Raw genomic sequence first — 15,362 nt, forward strand, 5'->3', positions numbered from 1 at the left:
TCTATTTTTGTACATATCAACTAAAATTAAGCACCCCAGTTTGCAGAAACGCTTAAACATTAACAATGGGACTAGTTGATGAAACATACTTTAACAAAGAGAAGCACTTTCTTTATCTACATTGGAAATGAAATGATAGAGATGACACTCGCTCTATTTTAACTGTATTATTACTTCATTTTATCAGTGACACTACGGTCGAGCAGGTGGCAAACGAGGTGTACCATGCGTCGCAAGGATGGAGGCCGGGGGTGCTTAGACTGGGATGCTGAAGCTGGCTCTTTCAGTCACCAACATGGATGATTCAATTCATGGGACCTTTTGGTGCAGTTCACCTAAAATGAAGCAATGTCCCGTGAGCTAGCAGCTTCTTCTTCAAAGTTTTTTAAGAAAAGGGCTCTAGCCCCGGTTCCATTTCCATCAGAAAACGAAACCCACAGAGCTTCTTCTTCATTAGTTGCAATAAAATTGAGCAACATCAAGGTTGGTTGTGAAGCTCCTGGAATGCTCAACTATAATTAGGATATCATTTGTGCAGTTCAACTAAGATCGAGCGTGAAATGTATATCTCTATTTGCACAAAAAAGGTGGAAAGGAGGGTGACTAACAAGTAACAAGTGATGAAACATGCATCAAATGAATAGAAGCATGTTCCTTATCTGAATGGAAATCCTACAAGGACAGTAGCAATTTCTAAAGCAGTGGCATTCCTAGATATTAGTGTGGGCATCAGGATTAACTATGACAACAGTTAAATACGACATTACTTTGGGCACAGGAGAGTAGGCGGACCAGGACAGTTGCATTTCTAACGAAAAGAACCAACTTGTCTTAATGGGAAATTTTAGCAGGACATGTAAAGAAGTGCCATTGATTCATATTACTGGAGGCATTACATTGAAAACAACATTGGTTTAACGTGTCCTTACTTTTAACAGTGCGACTACTACATTTTACCAGTGGCATTACATAAGAGTGGCTCGGGGCAACAAACATCAGAATAGGATATCTGGGTTGGTCCCATTTTTGTTCGGTATAGCCACCTTATACTGTGTGAGGCTAGCAAATCTAGTGCTGGACTTACTCTGTTGACTTGTCCCCCAGTCCCCACTTTCTTTCCTTTTTCAACCAATAGATCGGGTTTACATTGAGTTTGTACTACGTTTCCCTTTATTTCCCTATTAGACCTAGAGACCAGTTGGATAGCCAGTCTCTGCTACTTTTCGCCCCCATTATTTCCTCTTTCGACCAAGTCCTAGATTCAGGTAACAAATCCTCCCCCACCCACCCACCCACCACTTTCTTCCTTGTTTGAACCAAGTAGTACTAGATTTGAGTGCATGAACTAGTTTTACCTCTTAAACATAAAAAAAATTAGGTGGTTTTCGAACAGCCGATCGATCCTATCTACAAGGGGGCCTGAGAAAGAGTAAAAGTTACAAATGCAGCGACTTCAGGAGCTCGGGAAGTAGAGCAAGGCCGGTTTCGAAGGAAGTTATACCTGATGGTCGATGGGATGTCGCTAGGTGGGCGGCGGGAGGCCGGATCTGCCCACACTACGGCAGCGAAGTAGAAGAGGTCGGAGGCCCTCCCTCGCCGGTGGTGCTTGGGAGAGAACGGCAAGGCAGGCTGATCGGGACGCGCCCAGCAGTGGTAAGAGTCGTCGCCGAGGACGACCACATGAACGTTGCACATTCTTACCTTCCTCGGCGGAGAGGATCCGGCTGGATTTGTGACCAGCGCTGAGCAGAAAGAGAGAGAGTGTGTGGCCACCGCTGTCGTGTTTAGATCTGGAGAGGCCGAGACGGTGTGAAGAGAGCAACACTAGCAAGCAAGCGTGGAGGCTCTTGCCTATATACTGGAGTAGTACTTAGTTTTCTTTTGTCTACCGGAGTCGGCTTGACCTCGTCAATGGCTGTCGAGAAGTCTTCATGCACGTGGCCCGGAGACGCAGTTGTCGTCATTTTGATCTGAAGCGCCGGATTATAACATATAACACGAAAAATGCCACATGACAAGAAATCATAACCTCACTGCCCAAAGGAGACAACATGAATCCCGACGGACAAACTAGACGAGGAACAAAGCTCAAATTAAAGATAAACTCGTAGAAAAGGGGTCTGTCGATAGATGTATAATTAACATAGCCGGCTTGACCTAGATGGCAGCCGAGTAGTCACTGTTCGTGCATGTGCCCCCAATGACTAGCCCAACTCAGTTGTCGCTGTTTAACCCTCGCAGTGATCCGAAGCACATGACACATAATTTTGCGAGATGACAAGAAACCTTTTTTTTAGATTTCTCACCACAACTATAGCCATGTACAACACAGCCTGCACGATATGTAGACGATAGCCAATCCAGGCATGTCTGCTGGAGTCTGGTCACATGCATGGACGAACTGATCTTCCGTGTCTTGCAGAGATCGTCCAGGCACCAACGTAGTATAACACTTCTCTAGTACTATCGCTCGTCTCCGACTTCTATTAAGTCACCCGACATGCGGGGCCGGGGAGTGTGCCTGTGGTCGGTTCTCAATTGTCGTCCCACATGTGTGTGCGAACGCAATATGACGCGCGTTCCATTCAAAGAGCAGCGTGCCAGACCGACCGACCGTCTGGGGTGCGACGCGAACGCGACGTGCGTGCTGTATACTCCGTACATGTGTACTGCCGTTTTCTAGATGCTTTGCTCCATGGCGCGGGCGCAATCCATGGATACAAAATTAGTATACTGTATACTATTTAAAAGTCAAAGGCGGGGCTTTTCCTGCCCGGTAGGCGACAAAGACGCGAGAAGATGAGGGAGTAGGCTGCTGCAAACGTAGGGCTGTGTGATTTGACAGCGAGTTACTGGTGGACAGGTGGGGCCCCGTGATTTGACTTGCCATTATCATTTAACTGTGGCGCTACGACCGGCGTGAGTCTCCCGATTCCTGACCACCTCCATACAGGTGCCTCTCCCAATGCTCCACCATGTAGTAGTAGAGGCTGGCTCTTGCATGAGAGCCCACTTCTCCACTTTTTCCTTGCCTCTCTTTCCTCCACATATGCAAAAATGCCATGTAAAGCGCACTATTGTACTTACTTGCTCCTACAGGTGCTTAAGCTTGCCACATAGGCATAAAGTCTGATGTGGCAAGTTAATCAAGAAGAGAGAGACTAGTTTGGTGACCTAGGGAAGAAATGGTGCTAAGCGCGTGTACCTAGGTGAAAAGACAATTTTGAGTCTATAGCTAATTAAATGAAGCAAACTTAGCAACACCATTTCATTGGAAGAGGTCACTCCTTGGCAAATGCAATAAATACTAGTACTCCTTGTGTCCCATTATATAAGAACGTTTTTGACACTACACTAGCTAGTGTCAAAAACGTTTTTATATTATGGGACGGAGGGAGTACGAAGAAAGAGATAGAGAGGAGTAAAAAAATACACTTATAGCCAACCTTGTTGTAGTATGAGTGACTAAGTGATGACTATGTATGACATGCCAACATCATATACCCTAACGCACCATGTTAAATCTCCAAGGGCGCGGCCACGCGAGCGACGCGACGGTCATGGTAGGCGCGACCATGATACGGGCTGCTGGCAGCCCTTGAATCTGAGATCAAACTGTCGCATGCTAAGTTGCTGAAAATTTTAAGAATAACCCTCCAGGTTCATCCTTCATACCGCAAACTGGAGAAACCTCATTACACGTTTCATCGTCATGCATGGCAGCGGAATGTACTAGATACAAACCACATCCAGTACGCTGCAATGGATGGCTACCTTTGTTTCAATATCTACAAGGGTTGGATGAAGAGCAACAGCCAAGTTGGCGGTTCAAGCAAATAAGTATCGTCCAAGAGGAAGAGGGACAAGGACGAAGTCAAGGACGTGGACGAGGACTCCGAGTAAGGTGGAAGTGTCGTTGCTCATGGCGGTTCTAAACTTCTAATGCAGTGTCTACCGGATTAGTTGCATAGTTTAATTTCAGGTGTGCTTAGTTTAATTTGAGGGGTGTGTTGTGCTGAGCCCCCAGCAGAACTATGTTATGTTTCTTCTCGTTACTTTAACTCTTCGGTATGTACATACTAGTACTAGTATTTCTTTAATAGAATTTAGCACCCCAATTAAGCACGTACTAGCTTTTTTAATAGTACTATATGCATAATTTGGCGACAAGCGCTCTCTATATGTACCACCTTTTTTTAAAATTTCAATTTTTGCTCCATGGCGCAATCCATCGATAGTGGAGTACTACTGTACAAAAGTATACATTTTTTAAAAGGCTAGCGTATTGTTATATATATATATAGCCAGTTAAATTCTCAACCTAGAACAATGTGCATGCCATGTAGTAAACCGATCCAGAGGAAGTATAGTAAAAATGAGGTGATTTTACACAGCGATCGGCGGGGAGAATGGCCTATCATGCGGTCCCACGTGTCATGATGTACCAAGGCGATGCGCGTGTCCCTCTTGAGTCAGAAGCAATACTAGTACGTGGTTTGAGATGATGTCGAACCGAAGTGTGAAATAATGGTTGCTTCGTCCGTCTGGGAAGGTGCAGCATTGTGATTTGATGTCTCATTGCTCATTAATAACACTGGGCCAGTACGAGTGGGGTGCGTCCCCCCTGTTGTTCTGCACTGTTATTTGGGGCTTGACACGTCGACCCGGTTGCACATGAGATGACCCCCACATCCTTTGTCAAAATAAACAACACCTCGATCAATGCATTTCACTCTTTCGTGCAACGGACGGGCACCTTACTTGCTCCTACAGGTGCTTAAGCTTGCCACGTAGGCATAAAGTATGATGTGGCAAGTTAGTCAAGAAGAGAGAGACTAGTTTGGTGACCCAAGGAAGAAACGGTGCTAAGCGCGTGTACCTAGGTGAAAAGACAATTTTGAGTCTATAGCTAATTAAATGAAGCAAACTTAGCAACACCATTTCATTGGAAGAGGTCACTCCTTGGCAAATGCAATAAATACTAGTACTTCCTGTGTCCCATAATATAAGAATGTTTTTGGCACTACACTAGAGTGTCAAAAACGTTCTTATATTATGGGACGGAGGGAGTACGAAGAAAGAGATAGAGAGGAGTAAAAAAATACACTTATAGCCAACCTTATAGCCAACCTTGTTGTAGTATGAGTGACTAAGTGATGACTATGTATGACATGCCAACATCAGATAGCCTAACGCACCGTGTTAAATATCCAAGGGCGCGACCGCGAGAGAGACGCGATGGTCGTGGTAGGCGCAACCATGATTCGGGCTGCTGGCAGCCCTTGGATCTGAGATCAAACGGTCGCATGCTAAGTTGCTGAAAATTTGCAGAATAACCCTCCAGGATAGGATATTCACCCATTGGTCTAGAATCACGCCATGCAACCTTTCGATCTCCGATCCAAGGGCTCTCGGAAGCCCGTATCATGGGAGAATGGAAAGCCACTACCCTGCCGTTCGCACGCTGGCAGTTCGCTCCTACTCGTCCCCGCATGTCCATTAATACTACGACGGTTCACTCCTAGTCGTCCCGTCCATTCACATTACGGCAGTTCCACTAATCCTAACCCTCCTCCCAAATCCATGGCATCCCAAATCTCCCCGATCGGCAGTGAGTACAAGGTTAGAACCATCACCGGCGATGAGTTCGACGTCATCTACACCCGTTCTTCCGCGACGGTGAAAGGACGCCTTTCTCGCTTCAGACGCATGTTCGAAGACTCACATGATGAGTGGGTCGCCGGGCTAGATGTTGAGTACACCACAGTCGTGGGACGAGAGAAGGATCTAAAGGACGAAGAGACGAAGAATCCCTCCGTGATCCAGGTTTGCGTTCATGACTTATGCTTGGTCTACCACATATGCCATGCCGACGTTGAGTGCCAGGATTTTAAGGACTTCCTCGAGAGAAACCTAGTCAAATTCGTTACTGTAGACTTTGGTAACGACAAATAAGTCATGCGTCGGATAGGCCTCGTTGTAGGCAACACCTTCGACCTCCAAAAGAATCGGCTGGTGTCCTCTCGTCAGCCTTCAATGCTGACCCTGGCAGGAGCCATGGTTCATCCTTGTACGGTAAACTGGAGAAACCTCCATACACGTTTCATCGTCATGCATGGCAGCGGAATGTACTAGATATAGACCACATCCAGTACGCTGCAATGGATGGCTACCTTTGTTTCAATATCTACAAGGGTTGGATGAAGAGCAACAGCCAAGTTGGCAGTTCAAGCAAAGAAGTATCAGCCAAGAGGAAGAGGGACAAAGACGAAGTCGAGGACGTGGACGAGGACTCCGTGTAAGGTGGCAGTGTCGTTGCTCATGGTGGTTCTAATGTAGTGTCTACCGGAATAGTTGCAAAGTTTAATTTCAGGTGTGCTTAATTTAATTTGAGGGGTGTGTTGTGCTGAGCCCCCACTATGTTATGTTTCTTCTTGTTACTTTAACACTTCAGTAAGTACATACTAGTATTTCTTACATTTCATCTTTTAGTTGGTATAGTACTACCACTCGTTTATTCACATTATATACGTACAATATATATGGGCAACATCATATAGCCAACAGTTTAGTTGTCAAAGAATTTCAGGGTGCTTAGTTTGTCAAAGAATTCCATTGTGCTTAGTTTTATTTGAGGGGTGGGTTGTGCTGGACACCATTATTGTGACTAGCCTTTTTAATAGTACTATATGCATAATTTGGCCACGAGCGCTCTCTATATGTACCACTTTTTTTTCAATTTCAAGTTTTGCTCCATGGCTCAATCCATCGATACTACTGCTATACAAAAGTATACATTTTTTAAAAGGCTAGAGGGCGGGGCAGTCTAGCTTGGTCGGTTTCACGAGAGGCGAGGGCTTTTGTAATTTGACGGCTCATTACTGCTGGAAGGCGGGGCCTTGTGATTTGACTGCTCGTATAAATGCGTCGACGACCTGATCGAGGAGGAGCAAAGAACCGTGCGGTATACTCAAGTTTTCCACTAGAGTAGCACTACAACGGAGGAGCACGAAACACGGCAGCCCAGTGCCATATGGCCATAAAAAATGATCTAATTTGCTAGTCATCTCATTGTTAGCATTGTTCTATTCATTCCCTCAAAAAACAAAAACCAGTGTTCTATTCTTGCCTCGCAGAGAATGTGACACGTGCGGCGAAACACCTGAAGCAAAAGATGAAACACAGCAGCAAAAGAAGAAGGAAGATTATCACCCCAAATGATCTAATTCGCCGCGGAGTCATAACTGCTTCTTCATCGCCTCCACGACCTCCATCTCCTTGCGCGTCTCCTCCGCCATCTTCTTCATTCTATCCATGACGCGGGATTTCTCCACGCAAGCCTTCATCATCTGTTCCACGGCCGCATTACGTACCTTTACAGCAGTCGGGTGCTCGATGCGGAGCTTCGCCAACTCCTCCTTTTGTTCCATGACGAGGGCCTGCAGCATCTTCATCGAGGAACTACTATTCTCATGCAGCTTCTTCCAGCCGGCGTTCTTCTCCTTCAACGGGTCGATCTCGTGGCAGAGCTTCGCCTTGTCCTCCTGAAGTCGCAGGATTTCGCCGGTCGCCTTCTTCTCTGAGGCAATGCTCTTCTTCAGCAGCATCACCAAGCCGGCGGTCAACTCCCCCTGCTGATTGAGCTCAGCGGGCATGTCGTCGAGGCTCTCCTTCAGCAACTCCGTCAAGCCTTGGATGAACTCCTTCTGCTTATTGAGGTGCTTATTGAGCTGATCGGGCATGCCGTCGAGGGATAACGACTCCAGCTCCGCCGGCTCGGCATGTTCGCCTCTGCGGCTAGGGCGCTCCTGGGAGCCATCGCCTGCCCGTGAGAGATTTTTCGAGGTCTCTGCGTGGCGGCGAGCCCTCTCTTTTTCCCGCAGCCTTGGTTGTCGCTCCCTTGTTACGCGTAGTTCTCGACCTAGAGCTCTGCTCACCGGCCATGGCAATGACGGACGAAGAAGAAGCACTTATGGGGAGAAAAGGTAGAGTAATTTTCGGTTAGGTAGTTCCCCTTTTTATAACCTAAGTACTAGCACTAGTAGTACTAATAGCTACATAGTGGGAACACGTTCAGGTTTAGTACGTAGTACTAGTAGGTGTGAGCAGGCTTTCGAATGTGATGGGAACAAGGTAAAGATTAATTGATGGTTTTGGTTTCGAGGCCCGAAACGGCTCCCGATGAGTTTAGTGGAACATAAATTTCAAGTAGACTACACTGCTCAGATGCGTAAATATTATGTTACTGTCAAAAATTGGCACAAAATACGAAGGAGACCAATGGAAGTACTACTAGCAACACACGATTTAACTACTTGCATGCGCGTAGTGGAGTAATAATGTATTTCTTCCACCCTCATGTCCACTTAATTTGCATGTGCTGTATTAATTGACCATCAATGAAGTGAACGACTTTACACGCGTCAAATTATCACATGGGGTGGATCTTGGTACAAAATTGCGTCCGCCTGTGTACCTGCGTGTGCGTGCGAGGGAATGAGTGCGTGCGTGGCATGCGTGCACATCTTCGCTTCGTGCATGTACCGCTAGTATGGCTCAGGAAGGACGAGTACATTCTTCTGGAATCAGCAGCACGTCACTGTGATCAATCCACGCAAGGAGTTCGCGACAACGCCTCCACATGTGCCACGTGGCTTCATGAACTGTAAGAGAGACATTGTGTAGCGTGCCATTGGTATTCTAATTTACGTGTTTTGCACATACTCAAAGTACTAGTAATTTACACCTGCATTGCACGCATCAGATTTTGCAACCAAATTATGAATAAATACCACACTATAGCATGTAAGCTCTTACTCATATATGCGTGATGTAGCCCTTCGTTTAATTCTTATAGTTGATCTCATTCAAAATCAAATTAGTTTTTATAAAAAAGCTAAGAACGCATGAATAGGAAAAACATGGGATTATAGTGGAATGTCGTATTGAATCCTACAGGATTGTACGAGTGTTTGATTGTGCATAGAAAAAACGCAGAATTCTTTCAAAGAGGTTTGAGTGGATAGGATGTTTCCTATGAAATCTAGTGCAAATGAATCATATGGAAAAATTCCTATGGTTTACAATCCTACGAATCAAACAACCAAGATAGGAAAAATTCCTAATGATTAGAATCCTCCAAAATTCCTTTGAGAATCCTTTGAATCAAAGAAGCCCTTAATCTATTTTATGATTCATGGAATTGTGCGTTGTAAAGCATAAAGTAAAAACAAATAAGGGCAATTCAACTAGAAAAAAAGTTTGGGCAGTTATGATACGGAAGATTCTAAAACAAAAGAGAAGCACTGTTGTTTTGAGATTTGTGCATTATGCTTAAGTTCAACCATGGAGTCTGCTAGATTGTACATGTGGCGAAATCTGGTGGAATCTAGATGATATCCAACGGCCAATGGTGCTCAAATTTGCCATCTTTGGACCTTCGGATTCGCCTCATCCAACGACCATCTTTCAAAGTTAAAGTTACCCGATCACAATATAAAAATATATATAATATAATATATATAGGGGTATAGATATAGATATGTGATGCGAAAGCCGCCCATCATCTCCAATTACATGCACGGATGCGACATGGGCAAATGATGTCTGCCATCGGTATCTCAAATTCAAATCAGTCTGACCTTGAAAAATAAATGCGAGATCGATATTTAGAGAGAGGGGGCGACACGTGCGTTGTTGCACGCAGTGGCGGAGCCATGAAAAATAAATGAGCTAGGGGGCCAATCATTGCTAATCCTTTACGAGGAGGGTCAATTCATGAAATTAAACCTTTTTTAGCAGCAATTGTCTAATGATCACATTCATATTAGCCTCGATATATAGTGATGTTAGGGGGGGGGGCAGGGCCCTTACTGCCCCTATCTTCGCCATTGTGCACACATCTGAGAGATGAAGCGGAAGGCATGGAAGATGAGAGGGGGACGTTGGATATATAATTAATGTTGGTGTATTAGCTATTTATGTTAATCCTATATAGAGAGGTATAGATTGATCAATGTGGACGTGGGAGAGGTATAGATTGATCGATGTGGACATGGGAAAGAGGGTGAGACCTCACTGGATATATCGATTGATCGGTTTGTGTGGAAAACTATGAAAGACCTAGCTATATACACACATACATAGAGGAACATCAATCGTTCCGCATGCACGCGTGAGAGATAAAGAATGCCCGGTATGAGGGAGAGGGGGATGTGTGTGGGTGTGTGCCTTCATGGGAGACCGACCTGAAGAAAAAGATTGCATGTGTGCGATAGATAATGCCGACTGGTAGTGTGTGTGCATGCATGCACGAGATAAAGTTAGTGGTACAATTATAAAGAGAAGACTATTGTGTGGGTGTAAAAGAATATGTGAGGTCATAATCAATGTAAAGTTGAATTCAAATATTTGAATAAGAGATCCTAATGTTTGAAACCCATGCATGCATGAATATAACGGAGATCTGTGCAGTGTGCTTTGGAAACGAGCATGTTGTAATGTATACACATTGAACAAGGTCAGACTGATTTGAATTTGAGATACCGATGGCAGACATCATTTGCCCATGTCGCATCCGTGCATGTAATTGGAGATGATGGGCGGCTTTCGCATCACATATCTATATCTATACCCCTATATATATTATATTATATATATTTATATATTGTGATCGGGTAACTTTAACTTTGAAAGATGGTCGTTGGATGAGGCGAATCCGAAGGTCCAAAGATGGCAAATTTGAGCACTATTGGCCGTTGGATATCATCTAGATTCCACCAGATTTCGCCACATGTATAATCTAGAAGACTCCATGGTTGAACTTAAGCATAATGCACAAACATCAAAACACAAGCACTTCTTATTTGTTCTAGAATCTTCCGTATCATAATTGCCCAAATGTTTTTCTACATGATTTGCCATTATTTGTTTTTACTTTATGTCTTACAACGCACAATTCCATGAATCTTAAAATATATTAGCTTTCTTATAAAAACTAGATGATTTTGAATGAAATGAACTATAAGAATTAAACGAACATCTACATCATGCATATATGACTCAAAGCTTGCATGCTATAATGTGGTATTTATTCATAATTTGGTTGCCAAATCTCATGCGTGCAATGCACGTGTACCTTACTCTAGTCTAAATGGTGTTTGTGTGTGTGTTGTGCGTGTTGAGGTGCAAATTGTCTTTTTTTGGGTACACGTTAAGCTTGTTCTTCCAAAATTTCAAGCCGCGCCTTGTTATGCCGAAAATTGAAGCTAGCGTCTCTGTCTATCGTGCTGCGAAACTCCCGCCTCTTCAACCCGCGCCTTGTTAGCCCGAAATATTTAAGATATATCTTTGTCTCATTGTGCTCCGACAACTCCCTCCATCTCAACCCGCGCCTTGCTATTCCGAAATTACAACGCGCGCAAAAACTCCCACCTCCTGTGGAATCCCGACACGCAAAATGCCTGTGGTACCCCTGAACCGAAAGAACCGCCTCAAATTGGTGGGGGTACTTTCGTAACTTACCCCACATTTCGGACAAGCGTGTCTCTAAGCCATGGTTCCCCACTGCCATCCCATCCGCCCACCCATTCGTACACCGAGGCCGCGAAAACCCGCGACGAAACCACACACCCTGCTCCGTCCGCCACCCAGCCGGAGCTTCTTCCCCGACGACGTCGTCCACAGCAACACCTCGACGTCCCTCATCCACCGTACCGGATGAGGATCCGTCGTCGATCTCATCATCCCGCCGGTTCAGCCACCCCGTCCTCCACCTCCAAGGAGCTGCCCCAATGTTCCCCTCATCTTTCGCGCCACCTCCATTCCCTAACCGCCGTCTTCACCTGCACCACCGGAAGAGCATCATCATCACCGTTTCCTCAGATGAAGCTGCGGCCTAATCAGCGCCACCAAAGAGGTTGTACACTAATCGCCGCATTTTCTTCATGATTCAATCTCACGGTGCTACCGGCGCTCGGTCCCGAGCCGACACGGCGCGGCTCCATCCACGGGGGCGTCGTCGGCCACTTCCTCCACGGTGTCGCTCCGTCGGTGGTGACGTCCACATCAGTAGGAGATGCTGCTACTTTAGCTCTTGCTCACGCTGCTGCTCTACTCTTGCTCTCGGTCCCCTGCCTGGTCTGCTCTTGCTATTGCTCTTGCTCGCGCTGATGCTCTCGCTCTTGCTCTTGCTTGCGATGCTGCTCTGATTTGGCTACACTTCAGTCGACTGAATTGACTTTTGGGTCAGTCGATTTCTAAGGGGTGGGCTCTGAACCAGCCGCAGCGGGGAGGGGGCTCGCCGGAGAGGTACCCCACTATCTATCTTAGGGTTCAGGATGGGGGCGGTGGTCGCCGGCGGTGGCGGGGCGTTGGCGGGGCGGTGGCGTGGGGATCGCCGGAGAAAAAGCTCGGCACGGGGAGGGGGGCTAGAGGGATGGCCGGGGCGGCGGTGGACCGGCGGTGGGGTGTGTTTTCGGGGCGGGTGGGGGCGCACCGCCGGCCGCGGGCGGCGGGGGGCAGCTGTTTGGCCGGTGGTGGCTGGCGGCTTAGGGGGGTGGAGGTTGAAGATGAACCGCAGGCCCTTGATTTCGTATCCAACGGCTGCAAAATCGACTGACCAGAGATGAAAAAGTCAGTCGACTGACGTGTAGCCTCACCTTGCTAGTGCATTCAGTTTCGAAAGCAAAATTCAGTTTCGACAGTTAGGTTCAGTTTCGACAGTTAGGTTCAGTTTCGACAGTTAAGTTCAGTTTCGACAGTTAAGTTCAGAGATGAGCGACTGATGTATTTTACATCTAGCACTTTGTGGTTATGTATTTTACGTCATGTATTGGAGATGCTATTAGAATTCCACTCAGGTTAACGTTGTTCGTTGTCTCTCTTGTCCTGCTTCAGCCTCCGCGACGTACAACTCACCGGAGCTGCTCCAACGATGAAACCCTCCATCACAGCGGAGCAGTTCCTCGGGCTCCATCTCCAGACGCCTAAGATCTTCTTCCCCTCCTCCGACAGCAAAGTCAGCCGGAGCATCCTCACCGGCCAACCCAATCACGCTGAGATCGACATGGCTTCGCCAAAGAGGTTGTACACTTGTTGCATCTCTTTTTTTACTCTACATGTTATATATATTGTCCACTGAGCACTCGTAGTAACGGGAAATACGATTATTTTATCCTACTATATGACAAGCAGTGAGGTACCAGGCAACTTAGCTATCCGTGATGGACTCTCTTGAACGCCATCATTATTTATCTCTGCGCGTTTGAGCTGTGCATTTGTCGATGGGCCTCGGAGTTGAGCTAGCATGGCAGTGGCCTGGGTCCAAAGTAATAGAAGTAGCACAAAAACATTTTTTTAGTGTAGGATTTTCCTTGCTCAAGCCTGCCTACTAGAATTGCCAGTGCTTGAAAGGAAAAGTGAATGAAAAACATAGGAATTGGAAAGTTTCCTTTGGTACTACTTTTCATGAATTTGGTGCAAAGGAATGGAGCAAAGGAAAATTGTAGGATTTGTTCCTTTAGTGTCTCCTTGAAAGAAAAACCGTAGGAATTCTAATTTCCACTTCTCCTCCTTTTCATATTCCTATTCATCAAGCACAAGACTAAGAGATAGTAGCATAATAGCATTATAACCGTACATTTTCTTGTGGTTTGACTTAATCTCACCATGCTTTTTTGCATCATGTGATCTTCCAATTGTTGTGAATCAAACACCTAGATTGGAAGAAATCCTGTGTTTTTAAATTCTCTGTTTTGCACATGCATTCCTATCCTATTCCTATCTATTTCTTATCCCTGCATTGTTATAATCCTCAAATTCAAACAAGCCCTTACTCAATTACTTCTGTTACAGATATGTGTCAAAGAAAACCTCGTGTGGTTTGTCCTGCTCCTGCGGCGCTGTGTTCCACCCCAGCTCAGCTGCTCCAACGATGGAAGGGTTCACCACAATATGGACCCGCTCGCCAGACTGTCTTTCGCCGCCTCAGATCTTCTTCCCCGCCGCCGGCAGCCACGACAACTGCATTACCATCATCAACTGAGCAGATGACCTTGAGGACTACACGGGTCCGCAAGAGAGGTCGCACTCTTCCGTGTTTGCTTACGTTATGCGTCACTTAATATGATGACATGCTACATTATCGTCGTGTTCACCTATTAGACTCCGAGTCAGGTCCAAACTAATGCTGAAACTTGAGTTTTTAAATGGTTGTGGGGTACATATTGGGGCAGCAATCAGTACTATCTGTCTACTATATGGTTAATCTCCGGTGTCTACTATGAGTTTCAGGTTGGGTGCAAACAAACATTAAAGGAGCCATTATCTGTATTTTTTAACTAAAGCTATTATCTGCCTGCTATCATTGGTTTTGGGTCTATCCAAAGTTTGCTACCATCACTCTGGATTTGTGCATGAACTCCTTACATAATCTCACTATGTTTTATTCCTATGCATGCCAGTTATTGTACACAATGGAACTGATCATGTAGAGCAAAAGAGACGAGCCTTGTGTGGCAATAAAATTTCATGCAGACGTCGTTCCATGGTGGGCGCAAAGGCAGCCCCCCTCCACCCATTTCGGATCGTAATCAAGAGGAAGATAATTGTTCTGAGGGGGATTCAGAAGGAGAAGACCACTCCTATTTACCCCATGAGGTCTTCGCTCTAACTTGGCATGCTGATGTTGGTAATATAATGCATATGGTGCTTTGCATTGCTTACTGTATACATTAAAGATGTCATCTGCTTAGTTTAGACATGCTTTGTGTCAATGCCATCTGTTTTGTTTCTTTATCGTATATGTGAATCATGCAATGCCATCTTGTCTAGCCAGGCATCGTATATGTGAATTTTGCAATGCCACCCTGGTTAGCCAGTCATCTTATATGTGAATTCTATCATGCCATCATTTTTATATTATGTGTTAAATTTGTCAATAATTTTAGTACATTCAATTACTCTTCCTGTGCATCAGCCATTCGGCACGGTCATGGAAACATCTGGAGTGGAAACAAGGTCTTCAGAGCAGACAATGCTATCTGACGAAGCGCATGTCTTGCTGGTTACCGATACCTCCTCAGAGGAGGATTCAGAGACAGATGACCAGTCATATTTCCCCCCTAAGGTGCATAGCCTAACTTGGCAGGGTTATGTTACTCATATCATGTGTATGGTATCTTGCATTTCTATGTCATTTTCTTAGTTTAGACATGCTTTGTGTGAATGCCACCTGTTTAGTGTCTAATTACCATATATGTGAATTATGCGATGTCATCTTGTTGCAAGACATTATATATGTGAATTATGCAATGTTATCTTGTTGCAAGGCATTATGTATGTGAATTATGCAATGTCATGCT

This window comes from Triticum aestivum, chromosome 6B (genome assembly GCF_018294505.1).
Source record: "Triticum aestivum cultivar Chinese Spring chromosome 6B, IWGSC CS RefSeq v2.1, whole genome shotgun sequence".
Taxonomy (NCBI): domain Eukaryota; kingdom Viridiplantae; phylum Streptophyta; class Magnoliopsida; order Poales; family Poaceae; genus Triticum; species Triticum aestivum.